At 46.9% G+C, this 23,701-nt stretch overlaps 1 long non-coding RNA gene across 1 annotated transcript in view; it reads right to left on the bottom strand.

Annotated features, from left to right (window-relative positions):
- Window positions 1-2,064: 2,064 nt before the first annotated feature.
- The window catches only part of LOC115091478, a 54,323-nt gene continuing 32,686 nt past the window's right edge, over window positions 2,065-23,701 (bottom strand). The window contains exons 2-4 of the long non-coding RNA XR_003856719.1: window positions 4,322-4,479; window positions 2,368-2,464; window positions 2,065-2,138 (exon numbers count right to left, since the gene is read on the bottom strand). This is a non-coding gene — a long non-coding RNA (uncharacterized LOC115091478). The remainder of the gene's footprint in view (window positions 2,139-2,367; window positions 2,465-4,321; window positions 4,480-23,701) is intronic.

Below are 23,701 nucleotides of genomic sequence, written 5' to 3'. Positions count from 1 at the left end.
CAGCCCTCATCTACAGTGTCTTGCTTTAGCCCTCATCTACAATGTCTCGCTTTAGCCCTCGTCTACAGTGTCTTCGCTTCAGTCCTCGTCTGTGGTGTCTTGCTTCAGTCTTCGTCTATGATGTCTTTCCTCCAGCCTTCGTCTACAGTGTATTCACCTCAGTCCTTGTTTACAGTGTCCTCACTTTAGTCCTAGTCCAAAGTCTTCTGTGTTCCAAGGACTCCGTCTGCCCTCGTCCTCTGTCTGGCCTGCCGCCTATTGCCGTACCCAGCGGCAGGTCCGAAAGGGCTTGAAACAGTCGGAGGACTGTTCATCTATCAAAATTGCGTTGTTGGTCATCCTGGGGCATGCAGGTCTGGTTGAGGGTCAGACCTTGTACCCTAGTCCTTGCTTCAGCCTTGTCCTGCTTTCGTTACCCATGCTCGCACCAGCTCACCTCCCGCGGTGTGGTTTGGGGGCTCCTCCCTGGGTCATGCCATGGCCCAAGGGCTCACATCCCAGCTTTAGAGATGACCGTGCCTCCGTGCCTCGGAGTGTAACAGCTGCCGGAGGCCGCGCTCGTAACAGGATCCAAAGGCCACAGTGCCCTCGGGATGTAACAGCTAGCAAACCTTCTGATGTTCTTTATAGGGAGGCAGAGGTCATTGCATATGTATGCTGTTTTAAAGGTCTTTTTGGCACAGTGTGAAAATAAGTATAGTATTTGCTATAAATAGATATTTGATAATGAGATATATAAGCATTTATTAATAAAAAAAAGATATTTAGGGTTTAGAGAAGTTTGGTAATTGATGTGACATCTTGGTATTGGTGTCTGATCACTGCTTGAGGCCCATTGCAGGTGAGAGACACTAGATTATATTGAATCCAGCACACATTTCTCTGATACCATTCCCTTGAGAAAAATCATAAAAATGTATTTTAAAATACATAGGTAGACTGTATTTAAAAATACATAGGCAGACTGAAAATTTCCTAGCAAGCCAGCCACAAACTATGCAGAAATTATTCCAGTGCTGAAACTAAAGGTGCTAGCAAAGTTTCTGACATTCTTCATAGGCAGACAGAAGATTTCTAAGCAAGCCAGACACAAAACTATGCAGAAAATATGGCAGGGCCTAAACTAAAGGTGCTAGCAAATCTGACTTTCTATCAGGCCAATACAGTACAGTGCGCTCCACTGGAGCTCCACTGGAGCGCACTGTTAACCCACATTTGGACGCGAGTTTTCGACGCGCTAGCTTTACACCTTATTTAGTAAGGGGTGATAGCGTGTTGAAAACGCGTGTCCACCCCCCCCCCCCCCACCCCGAGACTAATAGCGCCCGCAACATGCAAATGCATGTTGATGGCCCTATTAGTCATTCCCGCGCGATACAGAAAGTAAAATGTGCAGCCAAGCCACACATTTTACTTTCAGAAATTAGCGGCTACTCAAAGGTAGGCGCTAATTTCTGCCGGCACCGGGAATGTGCACAGAAAAGCAGTAAAAACTGCTTTTCTGTGCACCCTCCAACTTAATATCATGGCGATATTAAGTCGGAGGTCCCAAAAGTTAAAAATAGTCAAAAAAATTAAAAAAAAATAAAAAATTTTAAATGGGCCGGCGGCTCACGGGTATAAACCGGGCGCTCAGTTTTGCTGGCATCCGGTTTCCTAACCCGTGGCTGTCAGGGGGTTTGAGAACCGACGCCTGCAAAATTGAGCGTCGGCTGTCAAACCCGCTGAGAGCCGCCGCCGCTTTTTACCGCAGGCCCTAATTTGCATAGGCTACCCTCCTGAATCGCGCGCCTAGGAGAATGGCCTGTGCTCATGCCGGGAGAGCGGGCGCTCGCCCGCTTTCCCCCGACTTTTTTTGTATCGGCCTGTATATCGGCAGACGGAATATTTCCAAGCAAGCCAAGCAGAAAACTACGCAGAAATTATTGCTGGGATTAAAGGAAAGGGGCTAGTACAGCTTCTGATGTACTACATAAGCAGACCCAAAAAGCAGAAAGGAAAGCGATCTATAAAAGCCGTCAGGATGAACAAAAAGAGATAGATGCCTGTAGTCTTATACAAATCCTTTATTGAAGTGGAGACACAAGGTAGCTCGACTCTGGCCGAATTTCGCTGTTTCAAAACGGCTGCCTCAGGGGCTAAAACATAAATAAATAATTTAAGAGTAATACAAAAACTATAAAAAATATTAAAATTTACATCATGTGTTAATAAATAAATGAATAAATAATAAAACTCAACATCTATTTATAAACAAATAAAAGTAATGGTGACATATAGAGGACATATTCATTTAAAAATGCTTTTAAGAACCTCACAGTTAACAAAATTCTAAAAAAACAATATTGGTGTAAAGAGCAATATTACCTTACATATATCGTCTTGAGTTCCCAGTTTTTTATTCACACAAAAAATGTGTAAGATGATCATATAATTGAATATATGATCCACAACAGTATTGAATCTGTAATAATGCGAAAAGATGATGGCCATATTACATAAAGCATAATCCAAAACAAATCGATATACAACCAAATTGATTAATTAAATGAACTGTACTTCTTGATATATCTGAGCTATCTTCCTTCAAAAAAACTTTTTATTTTAATAAATATTAATTGAATCAATAAAAAAATGATGTGTCATCCATTGTTTGTGCAACTATATTTTGTGTGATTATTTCAATAAAGTATTGTTAATTTATCTACATTTTTTTGCGTGTATGACCAAAAAACGTAACAAGCAATCAAATTAAGTGGAAACCACCTATTATTGTGATAATCATGTTAATTGCGGATGGATGCAAATATAGAAAAAGGTGATGTAAAAGGTGAAAAATTGATCAATGTGAATCATATAAGTTGATATATAGAATTATATAAAATTTTAATACCCCAATAGAAATTCATACTTAAAACCAATGAACAATAAAACCCAAAAGTGATACATATAATTGTTTGTGTTCTCTAACTGGAATAAATATGAAATAATATAATTAAGAAAAAATAAATTAATGAACAAAGTGTAATTCATAAAAAATTAATTGTTCAAAGGACAACAATGTATTAACTAATACCACAAAAATAATTTTTATGAATTATAATAAAAATGAATATGTTTACACTATTTGATTAATTTATATATCATCATATGTATGTAAAATTATTTTTAGTGACAGTTTGTTATTAACATTTAAATGTAATCAACAGCCTATTTGATTGTGAAAAAAGCGGGGAAAACATTTGAAAAAAGACAAGCAATTAGGAATTATATTATGTTTGTGTGAAATTACCAAAGTGAATCTAAGTATGGGCAGAAGATAATTATTAATAAGCCTATCTTATATTAATCCATATTAAGATAAATATTTGTACAAATACAAATTAAACTATTTAGATAAAGTTTAAATGTGGAAACTATAGAGACAGTAAAAAACCTCTATCCAAAATCTTTGATTTAATCACTAAATCAAAAAGTGCCCATAATATATATGCTAATGAATTTATGCTAATGATGTTTTGTTATTGCAAGAACACCATAATTTGACTAAACATGATCAATAAATAAAAATTACAAACCAATATCATTATGGTCAATATAAAAAAGTATTGTTAAATTAACCAAAAAGATTTATGAAACAGATTTTTTATAATGTATCAAAAATAAAAAAATGAAACAAAAATGATGTGTTTCCTCACTAAGCCCAAACTTTTTACTGCAGGCCCTAATTTGCATAGGCTACCCTCCTGAATCGCGCGCCCAGGAGAATGGCCTGTGCTCGTGCCGGGAGAGCCTGTATATCGGCAGACGGAATATTTCCAAGCAAGCCAAGCAGAAAACTACGCAGAAATTATTGCTGGGATTAAAGGAAAGGGGCTAGTACAGCTTCTGATGTACTACATAAGCAGACAAAAGGTTTCCCAGCAAGCCAGTCAGAATGCTATGCATAAATTATGCAGATATTAAACTAATGTTATTAGCAACATATTGTGTCTGGTTTGCTTAGAATCCTTCTCTATATCTTTTTAGAACAGCAGAAGAGTTGCTAGCACATTTATTTTACCCGTGCCACAGTTTCTATATAATTTTGTTCCTGGAATACTAGAAAGTAATCAATATCAGAGATAAATGTGACATTACAGCCTCCAGGCTCTTGCCCTCAATGGGCTACAACTAGTATCATCAACAGGTACCAGATTTTACGTCATTTACTGTTTCCTGTATTGCATTTTTAAATTTTAAATACTATATTTTTCTTATTATTTATATTACTTGTGTCCAAACCCTTTAACCAAAAATCCCCACCATTATAAGTACTTACCCTTAACTTTGAAGATTTTTATTCTACAGGCTTTCAAATTGTTTTATTTCTGCCTGCTGCAGTTTCACTTTTCCCACTGTGTTTTCTTCATTCAATGCACCCAACATCGACAATATTTCGGCATCTCCCGATGCCTTCTTCAGAGGGTATTTCTTTTTCTATGATTAAAAACACATTACTCTCACCCACATTCCTTTTTTTAAAACAACTATTTACTTTTTAAATGACCCCAGCAGTACAACTCACCCTTTAGCTATAGCCGACACGCTTAGGGGCGGATTTTAAAAGGCGCGCGAATAGCCTACTTTTGTTTGCGCTCCAGGCGCAAACAAAAGTACGCTGGATTTTAGTAGATACGCGCGGAGCCGCGCGTATCCACTAAAATCCTGGATCGGCGCGCGCAAGGCTATGAATTTTGTATAGCCGGCGCGCGCCGAGCCGCGCAGCCTACCCCGTTCCCTCCAAGGCCGCTCCGAAATCGGAGCGGCCTCGGAGGGAACTTTCCTTTGCCCTCCCCTCACCTTCCCCTCCCTTCCCCTACCTAACCCCCCCGCCCGGCCCTGTCTAAACCCCCCCCCTTACCTTTGTCGGGGGATTTACGCCACCCGGAGGGAGGCGTAAATCCCCGCGCGCCAGCGGGCCTCCTGCGCGCCGGGCCGCGACCTAGGGGCGGGTACGGAGGGCGCGGCCACGCCCCCGGGCCGTAGCCACGCCCCCATACCCGCCCCCAAAACGCTGCCGACACGCCCCCGAAACGCCGCGACGACCGGGCCCGCCCCCGACACGCCCCCGACACGCCCCCCTCGGAGAACCCCGGGACTTACGCGAGTCCCGGGGCTCTGCGCGCGCCGGGAGGCCTATGTAAAATAGGCTTCCCGGCGCGCAGGGCCCTGCTCGCGTAAATCCGCCCGGTTTTGGGCGGATTTACGCGAGCAGGGCTCTGAAAATCCGCCCCTTAATCTCACAGCTCCTGCATTATGGCGACAAACGCTCATTTTCCCACCGGAAGACCAATATTTTAAAGAGCAGCACCACCTCACTTTTAACCAATCAAAACCCCTATCCTACGTCTATCTGAACACCGACCAATCCACTTCCTTGTTTAGCCCCGACAGCTGCACCGTCCCTAGTTTAAAGATCCATTGCTGTTCACTCTGGAGCAACCGTGAATTCACATCGCCCCCTCTCGATCCACGTTGCATGACTTCCAAAATCATGGATTGTAGTTCTTCAAAAACATGTCCCTTGTCTAGACAGTGTTGAACTAAAGGAGCTTTAATTTTCATATATTTTAAAGCACTCTTGTGCTCAATTAAGCATGTTTTTAGTTGCCTCATTGTTTTACCTATATATAGCAGCACACACGGACACCAAACAACATATATCAATTTACTAGACTGACACATTGTTCTTATTCTTGGTTTATAATTTCACAATTTAGGAAGACTGATAAAACAGCAAGGGAGGCTCTCTAACCAAGCCGTGGAGGCTTCTAATTCTGTATTGTTGCCTCCACAATTTAGGAAGAGACAATCCTATATTTGAATGTGCTTGTGCACAGACTGAACACGATTGACAAAAGAAGTGACCAACTTGCTCCAAGTTTGGAATCATATGCTCTTGGTAAAAAGAACAGACCACTTGATCCTTTATATTGCTACCTCGCTGGAAGGCTACTAGCGGTTTCTCCTTAAACATTGAATAAAGCTGGAGTATATGCCAGTGTCTTTTAATACTCCATGCTACTTCATGAATGGCTGGTGAATACAGGAGAACACAAATAAGGCTCTGCCGGTTATCTTTTTGCACTGGATTCAACAATAGATCTCTATTATTCCACCATGCTCTTTTCATCACCCTGTTAATCACTTTTAAAGGGTATCCTCTTTGCACAAATTTCAGTCTCATATCTTTTGCTCTTATTTTGTATTCTTCTGCTGTAGAGCATAAACATCTGAGCCGTAAAAATTGGCCAAAAGGGATACTATCCTTCAAACATCGGGGATGGCAGCTGTCATAATTCAAAAGTGTATTACGATCTGTTGGCTTACAATAAATTGTGACAAAGAACTGATTGTCACATAAAGAAATCTGAATGTCCAAAAAAGGTACTGTAGTAGCTCCAGAATAATGAGTGAACTGAAAATTAGGATCACAAGAATTTAGCCAATCCAAAAATTGCACTAATTTCTCCTTGCCACCTGTCCATAGGATAAGAATGTTGTCAATAAATCTTCTCCAACATAATATGTCATCCTTATATGGTGACCGTTGTATCCAAATCTGTTCAAAATATCTCACATAGAGGCTGGCTATGGGCCTCATTTTCAACGGAGTTTACCGCGTGCGATGCAAATTTGTCAGGGGGTGGAGTTGGGGCGGAGCATATGCAAAACTATCGTGTGCGGCAAAACAGCCGCAGTGTTAGCGCGGCTAATAGCTACAACCCTGAAATTTGCATTACGGGGCCACTAAAGGGTTATTGCAGTCCGAGAGAGAGAGAGAGAGAGAGAGAGAGAGAGAGAGAGAGAGAGAGAGAGAGAGAGAGAGAGAGAGAGAGAGAGAGAGAGAGAGAGAGAGAGAGAGAGAGAGAGAGAGAGAGACTTACTATAGTGTCTATGCCCTAGACAGGTATTTCAATCCCTATGGGAGGGCCACCTACTAACTCGGGGTGGGGATTAGGCATGAGCATCGGGGGTTGGGGGCCACTTTCGCATTCCACATGAGACGTACGGACAGAACAGTGGTCTCTAGTGCAGATTTGCTGGCCGTCGGAGTGAGGACGCTCACTCCAAGAAGAGATTTGGGCAACGTTCTCTCCACCTAGCTTGTTGTTGCCCAGGTAGAGTGTCCATCAAGCTAGGTGGAAAGAACGTTGCCCAAACCACTTCTTGGAGTGAGCGTCCTCACTCCGACGGCCAGCAAATCTGCACTAGAGACCACTGTTCTGTCCGTACGTCTCATGTGGAATGCGAAAGTGGCCCCCAACCCCCGACGCTCATGCCTAATCCCCACCCCGAGTTAGTAGGTGGCCCTCCCATAGGGATTGAAATACCTGTCTAGGGCATAGGCACTATAGTAAGTCTCTCTCTCTCTCTCTCTCTCTCTCTCTCTCTCTCTCTCTCTCTCTCTCTCTCTCTCTCTCTCTCTCTCCTCTCTCTCCTCTCTCTCTCTCTCTCTCTCTCTCTCTCCCGGGAAACAGGCTGTCCGGGACTATCATGGCCCGCAATGATTGAAGTGCAAAAACTGGCAAATATCGTGGGGAGCCCCTGATTTCTGATGATTTTGAAAATATCGACAATATTTTCAATCGTCCGAAGCCCGATTCACATCCCTAGTTTTAATCAGGTCACCCGAATCCCTAATATAATATGGTAACTGCGGGACCAACGGCAGAACTACAGAAGGCCCTATGTGTCCAAGGGCACAGAAGGAAGATGAAGAGGAGGCGAGGCTGGCTCGGTGGTAGAAGGTCTTCACCCTGGAAGCCGGCACTCTCCCGAGAGGAGCTCGTAAGAGTCCGGCCGCTGGGACTTAGGCGATTCACCCTGGAAGCCGGTGTCCCCCCAGGAGGAGCCCGTAGAGACCCGGCCGCTGGGACTTAGGCGGTTCTTCGGAGACGAGGTCTTGACGGAGTCCAAGGAGGAGAACCAGAGGGTCACCGAAGCCAGTCCGTGTCGAGAGCCAGAGGATTACCGAAGCCAGTCCGTGTCGAGAGCCAGAGGAAGAGCAGGAGCCGAAGCAGGATCAGGATCAGCGCAACTGGGAGCAGGGACACCCTGGAAACCTTGTTGCAAGGCAGGGAAGGCTTGTAACTGCAGGGCTGATATAGCCCTGCAGCGTCTGACGTCAGGGGAGGCGGAGCAGGGCTTTCCCGCGCTGGCCCCTTTAAATCTAGGGCTCAGCCACGCGCGTGCGGCTAGGGGGCGGGGCCAGCCGCGGGAGGACGCCGGCAGCCATGTCGGCGCGGCAACGCCACGTCCTGAGGCCTGCAGGAGCTGTTCAGAGTCGGAGGGGGCCGGAGCCGGGTGCAGGTAAGCGGAGGCGGTCCTGGCCAGCCCGGGAGCGCAACAGTACCCCCTCTCCTACGCCCCCTCCTCGGGGGCAGGGGCTTATCCGGGTGAGACCGATGGAACTGGCAGAGGAGGTCTTTATCTAGGATGTTGGAAGAGGGTTCCCATGAGTTCTCTTCAGGACCGTATCCCTCCCACGAGAGGAGATACTCCCAGCGACGACGGCAGAACCGAACATCCAACACCTCCTTTACCGTGTAGGTCGCTTCCTGGTCTGATGAGATATCCGTGGGCTCTGGCGGAGGAGCCCGAAATCGGGAGAGAACCAGTGGCTTCAGTAAAGACACATGGAAGACATCATGGATCTTGAGGGTCGAAGGCAGTCGTAGCCTATAGGACACTGCCCCAATATGTTCGGCCACCGGGAAGGGTCCAATATAACGAGGCGCCAATCTCATGGAGGGAGTCCGCAATTGAAGGTGTTTGGTGCTCAACCACACTCTAGATCCGGGTAAGAAGACCGGAGCGGCCCGTCGAGACCGATCCGCGTACTGCTTGAAGAGGGCTGCGGTCCTACTAAGTTTCTCCTGGGTGGTGTGCCAGAGGTGGCGGAGCTGGCTGGCCGTCAGTTGCGCCGCTGGAGAAGAGACTTGTAGAGATAATGGTAGCGGAGGCTTGGGAACCCTCCCATAGACCATTTGGAAGGGAGGTTGTAACGTAGCGGAGTGTTTGTGGCGATTATAAGAAAATTCAGCCCATGGTAAGAGAGAGACCCAATTGTCTTGGAGGTCTCCAACAAAGGCTCGAAGGAAGGTTTTCAGGGTGCGGTTAGTCCGTTCCACTTGTCCGTTGCTCTGAGGGTGAAATGCTGTGGTGAAATCCAATTGTATCCCGAATTTCCTACACAGTGCCCTCCAGTATTTGGCTGTGAACTGGGGACCCCGGTCCGAGGTAATGTGCGAGGGCAGTCCGTGTAATCGAAAAATATGATGGACGAACAGGTCGGCCAGTTCTGGAGCTGTGGGCAGCTTGGCAAGAGGCACAAAGTGGGCCATTTTTGAAAACCGGTCAACCGTGACCCAAATTACGGTTTTTACCCTCTGACGGAGGCAGTTCCACGATGAAATCTGTGGAAAGGTGTGACCATGGTTCAGTGGGAATAGGAAGCGGCTGGAGCAGGCCCCAGGGACGGCCCGGTAGTGGTTTCTGCTGTGCGCACGTGGGACACGATTGGACGTAGTTTCGGACATCTTCCTTGACCCGTGGCCACCAATAGAACTCTGTTAGAAGCTCAAGAGTCCGAGCAATGCCTGGGTGACCAGCCGTCAGAGAGTCGTGCGCCCACGCTAGGACCCTCCTTCGTGAACGGGCTGGAACTACCGTCTTCCCAGCTGGCCCTAGGTCTGTGGTCACCAGTTGAACCTTGGCCGGGTCCAGAATGAATTGAGGAGCTTCCAAGCCATCCTCAACTTCCGTGGCGCGAGAGAGGGCATCAGCCCTAATGTTCTTGGCCGCGGGTCGATAATGAAGAGAGAAGTCGAATCGACTAAAAAAAAGAGACCAGCGTGCCTGCCGGGGATTGAGCCTCTGGGCGCGGGACAGGTATTCCAGATTTTTGTGGTCAGTGTAAACTATGATGGGATGCTGAGCTCCCTCCAACCACTGGCGCCACTCCTCGAAGGCTAACTTAATGGCCAGCAATTCTTTGTCGCCAATGCCATAATTTCTCTCTGCGGGCGAAAACTTGCGGGAGAAGTAAGAGCAGGGCCAGGACTTGCCATTCTTGGCGGTCTGGAGCAGCACAGCCCCCACCGCAATGTTTGAAGCATCCACCTCTATAATGAACTGGCGCTGAGGATCAGGATGGCGGAGACAAGTGTCCTGCAGAAAGGCCTCCTTGAGATCTTGGAAGGCCTGTACAGCAGTGGAAGGCCACCTTCGCGCATCAGCACCCTTACGAGTGAGGGCTGTCAGGGGAGCCACCAGGCTGGAGTAGTGCGGAATAAACTGGCGGTAGAAATTGGCGAAGCCTAAAAAGCGCTGGATCGCTTTCACTCCCAAAGGTTGCGGCCAGTTCTTGATGGCGGTTACTTTGTCCGGGTCCATGCGGAAGCCAGTAGAGGAGACGATGTAGCCCAGGAAAGGTAGTGATTCTTGTTCAAATTGGCACTTCTCCAGTTTGGCATACAACCGGTTCTCCCGTAGTTTCAGCAGAACTTGACGTACGTGTTGACGGTGCGTCGCTAGGTCTTGGGAATATATCAAGACGTCGTCCAGATACACAATGACCGAGGTACATAACAGATCACGAAGGACCTCGTTCATCAGGTTTTGGAACACTGCCGGGGCGTTACAGAGGCCAAATGGCATGACAAGGTACTCGTAGTGTCCGTCCCTGGTGTTAAAGGCGGTCTTCCACTCATCACCCGGGCGGATCCGTACGAGATTGTACGCCCCTCTGAGGTCCAGCTTGGTGAATACTCGGGCCCCTTGCAGACGATCCAGGAGCTCCGGAATCAAGGGCAACGGGTAGCGGTCACGACGAGTGATTTGGTTCAGACCCCGGTAATCGATACAGGGGCGAAGGGACCCGTCCTTCTTCCCTACAAAAAAGAACCCGGCCCCAGCTGGGGAGTTGGATGGTCTGATGAAACCCTGTTCCAGGTTCTCCTTTATATAGGCCGACATAGCCTGAGTCTCTGGCAGGGACAGTGGGTAGACCCTCCCACGGGGTGGAGTGGTCCCTGGCAGCAGATTGATAGCGCAATCAAAGGGTCGGTGCTCCGGGAGTAATTCGGCTTTCTCCTTGGAAAAGACGTCCCTGAAGTCGTGATACTGTGGTGGAACCGTGAAGGGGGTCGTGAGGAGAGGTAGCGTTTGCAAAGGACGAGCGGGAAGGCAACGATGGAAACACGCCGAACCCCAGGACGTAATCTGAAGCGAGGCCCAATCGATCACTGGCGAGTGTTCCCTGAGCCAGGGTAGGCCCAGAACAACTGGATGGATAGATTTTTCAAGAATGAGAAAGGATATCTCCTCCCTGTGCAGGGCTCCGACCTGAAGCTTCAGAGGAGTTGTGCGAGTTGCGATGGTACCCAGAAGTGGAACCCCCTGGATAGAAGAGACTCGCACGGGCGGTTCCTGAGGCAGGACCTCGAGCTGGAGCTGCTGCACCAGTTCTTGGAGGATAAAATTCCCCCCGGACCCAGAGTCTAGCAGGGCTAAGGTGTCAAATCCTCCCTCAGGCAAAGTCGTACCGGTACGGTACATGGGGAGTTGGGTGAAATATTGCCTAGAATCAACTCCCCGCTAGACTCTAGGTTCGGGCGTTTCCCGGACGCTCGGTACAGCGGGCCAGGAAATGTCCCTTGCCCCCGCAGTAGAGACACAGTCCTTGGGTGCGACGGCGTCTCCACTCTTCAGAAGACAGGGGGCCTCTTCCCAATTGCATAGGCTCTTCTGCCGAGGTGGTCGCAGGCAGTAGGCGGGGAAGATCGGGTACGAGGCGGAGTGGTCCTGCGACTGGTCTGTCCCGGCGTGGGTCTTCGTTCGCGGAAGCGACGCTGGATGCGTCGATCGACTCGCCCGGCCAGCTCAATCAAATCTTGAAGATCGTCAGGAAGGTCCCGAGCCGCAAGTTCGTCCTGGAGCCGTGGTGACAGTCCTTCCAGGAAAATTCCATGCAGACTGTCTTCACCCCAGGCCAGCTCAGAGGCGAGGGTCTGGAACTCCATCGCGTATTCTTCCAGAGGCCGGTTCCCCTGTCTCAGCTGGAGCAGTTCCGAGGCGGCTGTGGAGGCGCGAGACGGTTCATCAAAGACCCTCTGAAAAGACTTGACAAACTGCAGTAGGTTGTTCAGTCGGAAGTCCTGACGTTCCCAGAGGGACGAAGCCCAGGCCAAAGGTTTTCCATCGAGGGAAATGATATACGTCGTCTTAACTCGATCCGTAGGAAATTGTGCGGGCAGCAGGTCAAAACGGATATAGCATTGATTGAGAAATCCTCGGCATGATTTTGGATCTCCTGAGTACCGGGCTGGTGCAGGCATCTGTACAGGAGCGGTGGAACCCATACTGGCCTGGGAAGAAGATGCCACAGGGGCGGCTGCGGAAGCCCCCTTCACGCGATCCGCCAGGCGTTGAACAGTCGACATCAAGGTGTCAAGGCAGATCTGTTGCTGCTGTAGCTTCTGGGCTATGCCCGGAATGGCTTTGAGTCCAGCAAGGTCGGCCGGGTCCATGGCCTTGCAATCTGTTAGCTTCGTGGACCCTTGGGCCGACCGGAACCGATGGATGGGATGCTGTGAGGGTTTGCAGCAGTGGTCCCGACCGGGAGGCGGCAGAGGCGGGCTAGAGGATGGCCAGAGGAAGAACTACAGAAGGCCCTATGCATCCAAGGGCACAGAAGGAAGATGAAGAGGAGGCGAGGCTGGCTCGGTGGTAGAAGGTCTTCACCCTGGAAGCTGGCACTCTCCCGAGAGGAGCTCGTAAGAGTCCGGCCGCTGGGACTTAGGCGATTCACCCTGGAAGCCGGTGTCCCCCCAGGAGGAGCCCGTAGAGACCCGGCCGCTGGGACTTAGGCGGTTCTTCGGAGACGAGGTCTTGACGGAGTCCAAGGAGGAGAACCAGAGGGTCACCGAAGCCAGTCCGTGTCGAGAGCCAGAGGATTACCGAAGCCAGTCCGTGTCGAGAGCCAGAGGATCTCTGAAGCCAGTCCGTGTCGAGAGCCAGAGGAAGAGCAGGAGCCGAAGCAGGATCAGGATCAGCGCAACTGGGAGCAGGGACACCCTGGAAACCTTGTTGCAAGGCAGGGAAGGCTTGTAACTGCAGGGCTGATATAGCCCTGCAGCGTCTGACGTCAGGGGAGGCGGAGCAGAGCTTTCCCGTGCTGGCCCCTTTAAATCTAGGGCTCAGCCGCGCGCGCGGCTAGGGGGTGGGGCCAGCTGCGGGAGGACGCCGGCAGCCATGTCGGCGCGGCAACGCCGCGTCCTGAGGCCTGCAGGAGCTGTTCGGAGTCGGAGGGGGCCGGAGCCGGGTGCAGGTAGGCGGAGGCGGTCCCGGCCATCCCGGGAGCGCAACAGTCCTGGCGGATGTTGTAGATTCTTATATACTTTGGGTAGATGGTACATAAGAATCTACAATATCCGCCAGAATGATACGATGTCAATGGGCATTAATGGGGTATTTTACCATCTACCCAAAGTACATAAGAATCCACAACATCCCTTTTGGTCTTTGCAACACACCGGCCGTGTTTCAAAACATGATGAATGAAATCTTCAGGGACATGCTTTACACCTGCGTAGTAGTATATCTTGATGACACACTGGTCTTTTCCCAAAATCTCCAGAACCATCAAATGGACATCACTAAGGTTCTCCAGAGATTGAGAGACCACCACTTATACGCCAAAATGGAGAAATGCTCTTTTCATCAAGAATCCGTTCCCTTTTTAGGCTATATGGTGTCCAGTCAGGGGTTTCAGATGGACCCACAAAAAACCAAGAGCATTCGAGACTGGCCCCAACCTACTGGACCTAAAGCTCTGAGAAGATTCTTCAGATTCACCAACTACTACAGATCCTTCATTCATCGCTATTCCACCTTGACCGCACCTCTTACAGCCATGACGCGAAAAGGAGCTAACCCTTCTAAGTGGTCACCAGAAGCCGTGAGTGCCTTCCAACAACTCAAGAAGGCGTTCCTCCAAGAACCTCTTCTATGCCACCCTGACCCCCAACGACCTTTCATCGTCGAGGTCAATGCCTCTGATATTGGGGAATCGTATTGTTGCCATTTGGGGGGGTAAAATATTGTGAAAAATCGTAAAATCGTGAGCCGGCACATTAAAACCCCCTAAAACCCACCCCCGACCCTTTAAATTAAATCTCCCACCCTCCCGAACCCCCCCCAAATGACTTAAATAACCTGGGTGTCCAGCGGCGGTCCGGAACGGCAGCGGTCCGGAACGGGCTCCCTGCTATTGAATCTTGTTGTCTTCAGCCGGCGCCATTTTCCAAAATGGCGCCGAAAAATGGCGGCGGCCATAGACCAACACGATTCCACGGCAGGAGGTCCTTCCAGACCCCCGCTGGACTTTTGGCAAGTCTTGTGGGGTCAGGAGGCCCCCCCCAAGCTGGCCAAAAGTTCCTGGAGGTCCAGCGGGGGTCAGGGAGCGATTTCCCGCCGCAAATCGTTTTCCATACGGAAAATGGCGCCGGCAGGAGATCGACTTGCAGGAGGTCGTTCAGCGAGGCGCCAGAACCCTCGCTGAACGACCTCCTGCAGTCAATCTCCTGCCGGCGCCATTTTCCGTATGGAAAACGATTTGCGGCGGGAAATCGCTCCCTGACCCCCGCTGGACCTCCAGGAACTTTTGGCCAGCTTGGGGGGGGCCTCCTGACCCCCACAAGACTTGCCAAAAGTCCAGCGGGGGTCTGGAAGGACCTCCTGCCGTGGAATCGTGTTGGTCTATGGCCGCCGCCATTTTTCGGCGCCATTTTGGAAAATGGCGCCGGCTGAAGACAACAAGATTCAATAGCAGGAGCCCGTTCCGGACCGCTGCCGTTCCGGACCGCCGCTGGACACCCAGGTTATTTAAGTCATTTGGGGGGGGTTCGGGAGGGTGGAGATTTAATTTAAAGGGTCGGGGTGGGTTTTTAGGGGGTTTTAATGTGCCGGCTCACGATTTTACGATTTTTCACAATATTTTACCCCCCCAAACGGCAACAATACGATTCCCTCCCCCTCCCAGCCGAAATCGATCGTTAAGACGATCGAGGACACGATTCACATCTCTAATAACCATGGACTTCATCGTTGATCTACCAAAGTCCGACAGCAATAACACCATCTGGGTCACAGTTGACCGTTTTTCTAAAATGGCCCATTTTGTGGCGCTACCCGGATTATCTTCAGCTCCAGAACTGGCGAAGTTATTCATCCATCATGTTTTCTGCCTTCATGGCCTGCCAAGACATATCCTCTCCGACAGACGGGTCTAATTCACTGCAAAGGTTTGGAAGGCTCTATGTAGAAAATTTGACATCTCTCTGGATTTCAGTAGCGCTTACCATCCACAGGCAAGCGGACAAACTGAAAGAATGAATCGCACGCTAAAGCTGTTTCTCAGAGCCTATGTCAACTCCAAGCAAAACAATCAGTTTGAGTTGGTTCCGTGGGCCAAATTCACTTTGAATTCTCATCCTTCAGCTTCCACAGGGTCATCACCCTTTCAACGCATCTATGGATGTCAACCTTTACCTCCTCTACCGGTGCCATTGTCAGTATCATCACCCGCAGCCCAGGCATTGGCACAAGAACTGCATCAACTCTGGCAGCATACCAAGGACCTTCTGCAAAAAGCTGGACAAAAGGCCAAAAAGTTCTATGATGCTCACCACCGAGCAGCCCCACAGTTCCAACCAGGAGACAAGGTATGGCTCAGTACCCACTTCATTTGCCTCAAACTGCCGTCTGCTCGATTTACGCCCACATACATCGGGCCTTTTTCAGTCCTTCGCCACCTGGGTCCCGTCACCTACAGCCTACAGTTACCTTCTTCACTGCCATCCACAACGCCTTCTATATCTCCGTTCTAAAACCACTTATCCTATCAGAATTCTCAAAGAAGACACCTGAACCTCAACCTCTTACCGCTGAAGAGGATATCACCTATCAGGTTGAGGATATACTAGATGTAAGAAAGCATGGAAGGCGAGGGGAGTACCTGATATCCTGGGAAGGATTTGGTCCTGAGGAAAATAGTTGGGAGCCTGCAAGCAACATCCTCGACAAGGAGTTGATCCGGCAATTCCATGTTTCCCATCCTAGGAAACCAAAAACCCCGGGGAGGGGCCCTAAGAAGGGGATACTGTTGCACCTATTGGTCACAGATGGCTGTGACCTCTCATGCTCACCTCTTTTTTCGCTGTACCATCTATTCTCGGAAGAATGGTGGCCTCCACCAGTCACCGCCGACCTCCCTGGTGTTCCCAGGAGGGCGTGGGCGCTGCTGACCACCATCTTGCTTCTGGAGTCACTTAGGCACGTGTGTGTATGGGCCACCTATGTACACATCATGGTGGGAACCTTGGGGGCATCCCCTCCGCATGATGTCATCTTGCTACCTGTATTTAAACAGACTGGCCCAATGCTCCTACAAGTTAGCAAGTTCTTTTCGTTGCTGAATCCGCTTCTCCTTGGACTTCCGGTTCCTGTTCCTGTCTCAGTGTGTGAACGCTCTGAGTACCCATTCCTCGGGGGCTCCCCTGCATTCCTAGGTTATCCGCTCCTCAGAGGGCCTTCCTGCCTTGATCTCTGGGAACATTTCCTCGTGAGTATGTCTTCGCTTCATCTCTGCCAAGCCTTACTGGGATTCCAGCGGTGTACCCCCGTGCCACGGGCTACTACTGCGTCCTCACCAGCAGGATTCTCTTCACCTTACCCTGCACTGCAGGATATTGTTTCTTCATCCTCAAGTACCTTCTGAGCTCCAGGACCTCAGACTACTTCAACACTATCATCACCGTAATCATCTCCGGCGTACCCCGCACTGCGGGCCACTACCGGATCTGCACACCTAAGGTATTTGCTACACTATTGAGAAGGACTGCTGGCATACCCCGCTCTGCGAGCCACTACCGGATCATCTCATCTGAGGTATCACCCTGGGAATACCCTAGCTCAAGAACTGTACTTTGACTGCATTACCCGCTTCACGGGTTCTGCTCCAGAACTGCAACCTTTAACTGCATTCCCCGCTCCATGGGTTATGCTCTCTCTTTCTTTCTAATAAGTCTATCTTACAGCGAAAATAGACTTTATTAGATTTCTTTCTAATAAAATCTATCTTACAGCGTAAATCCTAGCTACTGAGACCGCGCCTATCGGCGGTGAGGCCCACAGGGCTACTCCCTGTGGGCGGAGACATCTCTCACCTCGGCCTATGGTTCACATCCATACCAAAACATAATAAGTAAAGAATCACCTGAGCTAAATGATTCCAAATTATCCCTATACACTGGAAGGAGGTTGTTAATACAAACATAAACATTCTTTGAAATGTCTGTATGCCAATGCCAGAAGTCTAGGAAGTAAGATGAGTTAGTGTATAGCAGTGAATGATGAGATCAACATAATTGGCATAAGAGACTTGGTGGAAGGAAGATAACCATGGGATAATGCTATATCAAGGTACAAATTATATCACAATGATAGGGAGGATCAACTTGGTAGAAGGCGGTGCTTTATGTCTGGCTGGGTGTAGAGTCCAATAGGATAAAGATCACACATAAGGAGCTGAAGAGCCTGGTGTGCCAGGAGATCAGGTAAAATCTCCTGTGCCTGCAAAGAAGACGTCCTTAAGCCCCAACTGGAAGGGGTTTTTAGATTCTGCCTTAAAAGATCTTGCGTTAATAGATGGGTTTTCTCAACCCGGCTTAATTAACTCTCAATTCGGAGTGGACTCAGCTACCTCCAGGTGTCTAAATGGAGGAGCTAAGGAAGCTGTTGAAATCAACAAGATTGTTTGGTAATACATAAGCAGATAAAAGATTCCAATGATCGAATTAAATTTCTTGAAGTTCAGGAGAAGAAAAATCTGGAATTTAAAGCAGCTGTAGTTAAAGATAAAGAACAATTATCCAGAAGAATTGAAATGTTAGAAAATAACTCCAAGAGGTTCAACCTAAGATTTTTAAATTTTCCTAGGGTAGTGGGCGAAGAGCCCCTTATCACATTAAAAAAGTTTTTGGTTGAACAGCTTGGATTTACTGAAGGTCACTCTCCTACTATTAATAACTGTATCTTTCTTCCTCCTCCAAGAAATGCTGAATTTCTTGAAATTTTCCCAATATGTGATAAACCAAGGGAAGACCCCTCCAGATTGATTGATACTTAATGGTATTTGGGGGTTTTTTTGTTTGTTTTGTTTGTTTGTTTTTTAAATCTTTGCTAAAAATTATTTGGAAGTTGTTTGTTTCTTAAACATGACCATGTGTTTCTGTGTACAAATAATATGTTTAAATGTATTATTTGAAAAGTGATAAATAAAGAATTAAAAAAAAAAAAAAAAAAAAAGATCACACATGAGACTATTTTATTTATTTATTTAAAAACATTTGTTACCCACTGTTCCTGTGTCCGGGCAGGGTACAATAAAAACACACATAATAAATAACAATAATTACATCACAATGAAGTTAAGATTTAATTAAATAACATACATTATAAATCAGATTACAAGATACCAAAACATAAAACAAATCAAATTAATACATTGAATACAATATTGCTGCGAGAAGACATTGGAGTTAATAAAGCAGGGAGGACTGCATGTATCTTACTTGATGATGGGGATGCCAGACGGACTATAGATTATTATCTGTGTTTGGGAATGCTTTTTTGAAGAGATGTGTTTTTAGGGCTATTTTGAAAAACTTTTTTCATGAAAGCATTTCACTACTTTTGGTAAAGTGTTCAAAGAAGTGGACCATCTGAGAAAAAAACGTTTGGCTTGCTGATGTAAGAAAACAGGAAGGAGCATGAATTTTTAATACAGAGGAAATCCAGGGAGAATAAATATTATGAATTGTGGAGTGTATGATCATGACCAGTTTATATTGTATACCGTATGTTATTAGGAGCCAATGTAGTGATTCAAGGATGGGGGTAATGTGATCATGGATAGGAGTTCCAGTTAAGAGTCTCGCTGCAGTATTCAGTATAACTTGTAATGAACAAATGGTATATGCTGGGAGACCAATGAGAATGGAATTACAGTAATCTGTACCGGAGAATAATAGTAATTATAAAACAGAGCAAAAATCAGAGTGTTCAAGGAGTGCTTTGAGGTAACGAAATAGCCGTAATTTGTGAAACAATGATGAGTGATCATTCTGATATGGTCGTCTATGGAAAGAGAGGTCAATAATGACTCCAAGATTGCGAACAGTTTGTGAAAGAGTAATCGTCTGATTATCAAAAGAAACTCCAACTCCGACGCCAGCGGCCTTGCTCTCCGGCGTCTGCTGAGCAGGACGGAAAATCTCCTCAATCCTCGGTTGTTGAGAGGAAATATCAGGAGTCGAGGTAAAAACCTCGCAAATTTTCGCTTTTCTTTTAGAATGAGGCATGAGAAAATTTAAGGAAATTCAAATAAGAAAAGCAGAAATGAAAAGACCTCAGGACTAGGGAGTTCCCGTGCTCACAGTGTGGCAGCCATCTTGGTTCTCCCGCTATAGGTGAAGGTTTTGACCAGTCTCTGCTTCGCCTGGGTCCACCTGCAAATGGTGGGAATCCACAGAGCTCCTTCCTACAGGTAAAGTCAATCCTGCCTCATTATGCATTATCCTTCGAGTTACATAATTTACTCCTCTCTAATATCTCTATAAAGTTGATGCCTAGTAATCTATTATAACTAATGTATTTAATGTATTTATCATATGTATTAACGTTAATATATTCTTAATTCTTCCTTTATTTTCCCTCTCCCTCCCCTTCCCTGTTTGCATTCCCTGATCCAATTTTTCCTTGTTATAATCTCCTAATGTCCTTTCTAAGTTGAATATTAATTGTAAAAGCCACTGCCGCTATTTTCTATCTGTTCCAGCGCTGCTGCTAAGTTTTGTTGAATGTACACCGACATGATGTTACTAAACGAATGTCGGTATAAAGAACCTCAAATAAATAAAAAATAAATAAGGGTCCAAAAGATACAACACCTATGTTTCCTATGCCTACACCGGAACCTGGTGCTGAACCCAGAGGAGTAGAAACACAGGAAAATTCATTGCTGGACCTGCAAGCCCCTTCCACATTGCACAGGCTTTTAATTATTAAAGAAACCCATGGGAGGGTCAACACAGTGTTAGCAGGCCCTATGCCTGTTTACATTGCTGCTGCTGTGAGGTTGGCGGAGGACACAAGGAGGAGGGAAGGATTTTGGCTGGGGTGGGAGTGTTCTGGGCCCTCTGGCTCCAATAACATTGGGGGGGGGGGTAGGTGGAATGGACCCCCTGTCCCCCTTACTTATGGGTGCGATAATGTTCAATTTGGTCCTGGGATTGGCTGATTTCCCTATAAAATGGGCTGGCGATACCATTAAGTATCTTGGTATTCAGATTCACAAACATCCAAGTCAATGGTATCACATTAATATTCCCCTGCTTATTGAAAAAATGCAGCAGAAGTTAGAGAGTTGGCGAACTTTCCCTTTGACGCTGCAGGGTCATATAGTAGCCATCAAAATGGTTGCTGCCCTGAAACTAATATACCTTTTCCTGATGCTCACTGTAGTCTTACACTTGAAGGAGCATGGCTCTTACAAAAAGTTCTGGGGGGCCTTTTTTATGGAGAGGCAAGAGGGCACAGCTATCCTACTGGATTCTCACTGCCCCGCGAGCACAAGGGGGGGTTAATTGTCCCTGATTTCAAGCTCTATTCCTGGGCGGCCAATTTACGCTTTCTTGGGGATTGGCTCCATAATACCCTCTGAATATACAGACAGTGGACTTGATATCTGCCCATATGCAGTCTTCTGAACCCTAAATTTGTTTTACATGCCTCCACTCGAGAGTTGCAGGAAGCACAGGTACACTCTGGGTTAGTGAAATCTATGCGGTGGATTTTGGGGGAGACACGTGTGCTTCTGCACTTGTCAAAACATGTTTCGCCGCAATTCCCGTGCTTTAATGTACCCCCTTTTCCCTCTACCACCACCGCTCCTTCCCCCTTTTCGCTCCCTCCCTCTCTACTCCCTTCCTTCTGCACCAGCATTTAACTGTAAATAAGTGCACTTTGCCTCCTTTATACTGTAAATATGTTTCATATGCTAAGTTCTTAAGTGCACATTCCTCCTTAACATTGTTTATAAGTTCACCTGCATATCTAATCCTAACATGATTGCAAAATGTTGTAACTCTGCCGTTGACTCTCTTCTCTTGTACTCCTGTACAGTTAGCCCCCTTCCTCGTTCATTGTAATTTCCTTTCTTAGTTACTTGTAAACCGACATGATGTGTCCTACGAATGCCGGTATAAAAAAGTGTTAAATAAATAAATAAATAAATAAATAAATAAATAAATTCCCTTTTCGGGGAAACCCGCGATTCCCATCACACTGCCAAATAGACAGTCTATCTGTATCTTCAGACTGGCTCTTAAAATAGTTTATAGATCCCACATCGGGCAAATTTTATTCTTTTGAGGCCAGTCAGGAGAAGCTGGGTTTTAAATTCACCCAATTCCTGCTATATGGATAGCTATGAACATTCTATCTGCGACTTATGAAGGGGGTGGAAGGGACACTCAAAAATCCCCCTTATACTTTTTTACTTAAGTTATTTGTGGCCAGACAAGGCTCTCTTTTTTTTTACCAGTGCAGCAAATCTCACTTTATTCTTATTAATCTCCTTGGGAAGTGGCAGGCAGACCTCCAAGAAGAACAGCATGTTCCAGGATTGCTATACCTCAATACACAAACTAACTACTAATGTTAATCTTAGGAAAATGCAATTTTTCACAGGGCAGTGTATTCCCCAACACGTGTCTACAAGGCAGACCTCATTTCTTCAAGTGAATGTGTGAAATGTGGCTGTTCCCAGGCCTCCCTCATTCATTGCTTGTGGCAACTTGAGTGCATACAAGTTTTTTGGGAGTCAGTTCGTAAGCAGGTTTCAGCCCTCTGGCCTAGTGGTTTGCTGGTCATGTTATTTCTATATTTTAAATATTGACAGTAGAGATGAGTCTTTGAATGTTGATAATATTCTGTTTTTTTCTAAGGTTTGCCTAATTGCCAAAAAATGCCTTTTACTGCACTGGATAAAACCAATACCCCCTACTGGGGACATGTGGAACTCTTTAATGACAGAACTGTTTCAAATGGAATATGGATCACTGTTCCCTCATCTTTCACGAAAGAATAATTTATTTTTCAAGGCCATCTGGGGTGTCTTTTACCAATCCCTGCCAGCCAGTGTGCAGAAGCTCTTTCCCTTGGATATTTAAATATGGGACCCTGTGATTGGACTTCTCTGCAATCATCTATCTTTGAATCTTTACCCGCCAAGGACGAAATAACTGCTCCAGCTCCTGGGAGGGGGGGTACGGGGAGGGGAGTTTATAAGGGGGGAAAATTGGATAGGAATGCTGTCTTGTTGTTTGCATATATATGTTTTTCCTTGTTCTATGGAAATTTTGCAGTATTCCTTAATAAAGATACTTGGGGAAAAGAAAAATTGGTCCTGACCCTAACAGCAGTGGTAAGGCAGCACTGGGCTTTCAAAAAGGCATTGGGGATAATCTGCATTGAAGAACCATGGTTATAGCCCACGTTTCAGTGAGCATGGAAGGCCAGATGTACCCACTTCTACCCCATGTGAAATCTTCTCCTGCACTGCGATATAAACCGTGAGACCAGCCTTTTATAAGTATATTTTTAAAAGAAAACTCTGAAGTGTTGCTTTTTGCCTCTTTTAACCTTGAATTGGGCAAGCAAATAAGTTCTTGCATGTGTTGCTTATAGGATGATTGCCAAGTTTGCCTCTCACCATCCAATATGGACTGCATCATGCAGAAAGGAGTGCAGCTTATTCAGCATTCCAGTTTTTGGAAAGAAAATGTCTCTGCGAAGGCAGCACTTACAGTACCTAGGGGAGAGGTGTGGTGGAGGAAATCATCATTAAGGGTGACACCTAGTGGATGTATTTAAAACTGGAAGGTGAGCTTGGGCATGGCTCTTGGCCTCAGGACTGCTGCTGTAGTGATCAGACTAGGAGCAGTGGGAGCAGTGCTGCAGGTATGGTCAGGCACAGAGTACCAGTAAGAAATTTTCTGCTGATATGCAGTACAGGAAAGAGTCAAGACATGGAAACAGCGTTTAGCCCTTCTCCTTCAGTCAGCCTACAGGAGGAGGCAGCAGGCGAGGGGGCTCATGAAGGAGCAACGGAATTGTTTGCTTCTTTTTGTGTGCTCTGACTCCCAATCCTCATGGTCCCTCTGTCTCCTCGCCTCATGGAGAAACAAGAGGGGAGGGACTGGAAAAGATGGGGAGGGGGGGGGGGGGGGGGTAAGTAGTGGGCTGGAGGAGACATTCTGCTATCCCAGGACTGAGAGCTCATTGGAAAGGTGTAAAATCAATGGTACAAGTAAGCCAGTAGAAAAAGGTATACGGTACCAGAAAATGTAATGCCTGCGTGGGCTTGTTTTTTAAGTAACGTGATCAAATGTTCTTTGCAGGCAGGTCACAAAAAGCAGCAGTATTAAGGCCTGCATTGAAAAGGTTTCACCAGATATAATGATGTAACTGTTATAGACTTATTTCTAATTTGCTTTGTTTTAGCCAAATTAGTTGGAAAAGGTTCTACTTA

The sequence above is a fragment of the Rhinatrema bivittatum genome, chromosome 1, assembly GCF_901001135.1.
Source record: "Rhinatrema bivittatum chromosome 1, aRhiBiv1.1, whole genome shotgun sequence".
Taxonomy (NCBI): domain Eukaryota; kingdom Metazoa; phylum Chordata; class Amphibia; order Gymnophiona; family Rhinatrematidae; genus Rhinatrema; species Rhinatrema bivittatum.
This window is presented reverse-complemented; position numbering and strand designations above follow the sequence as displayed.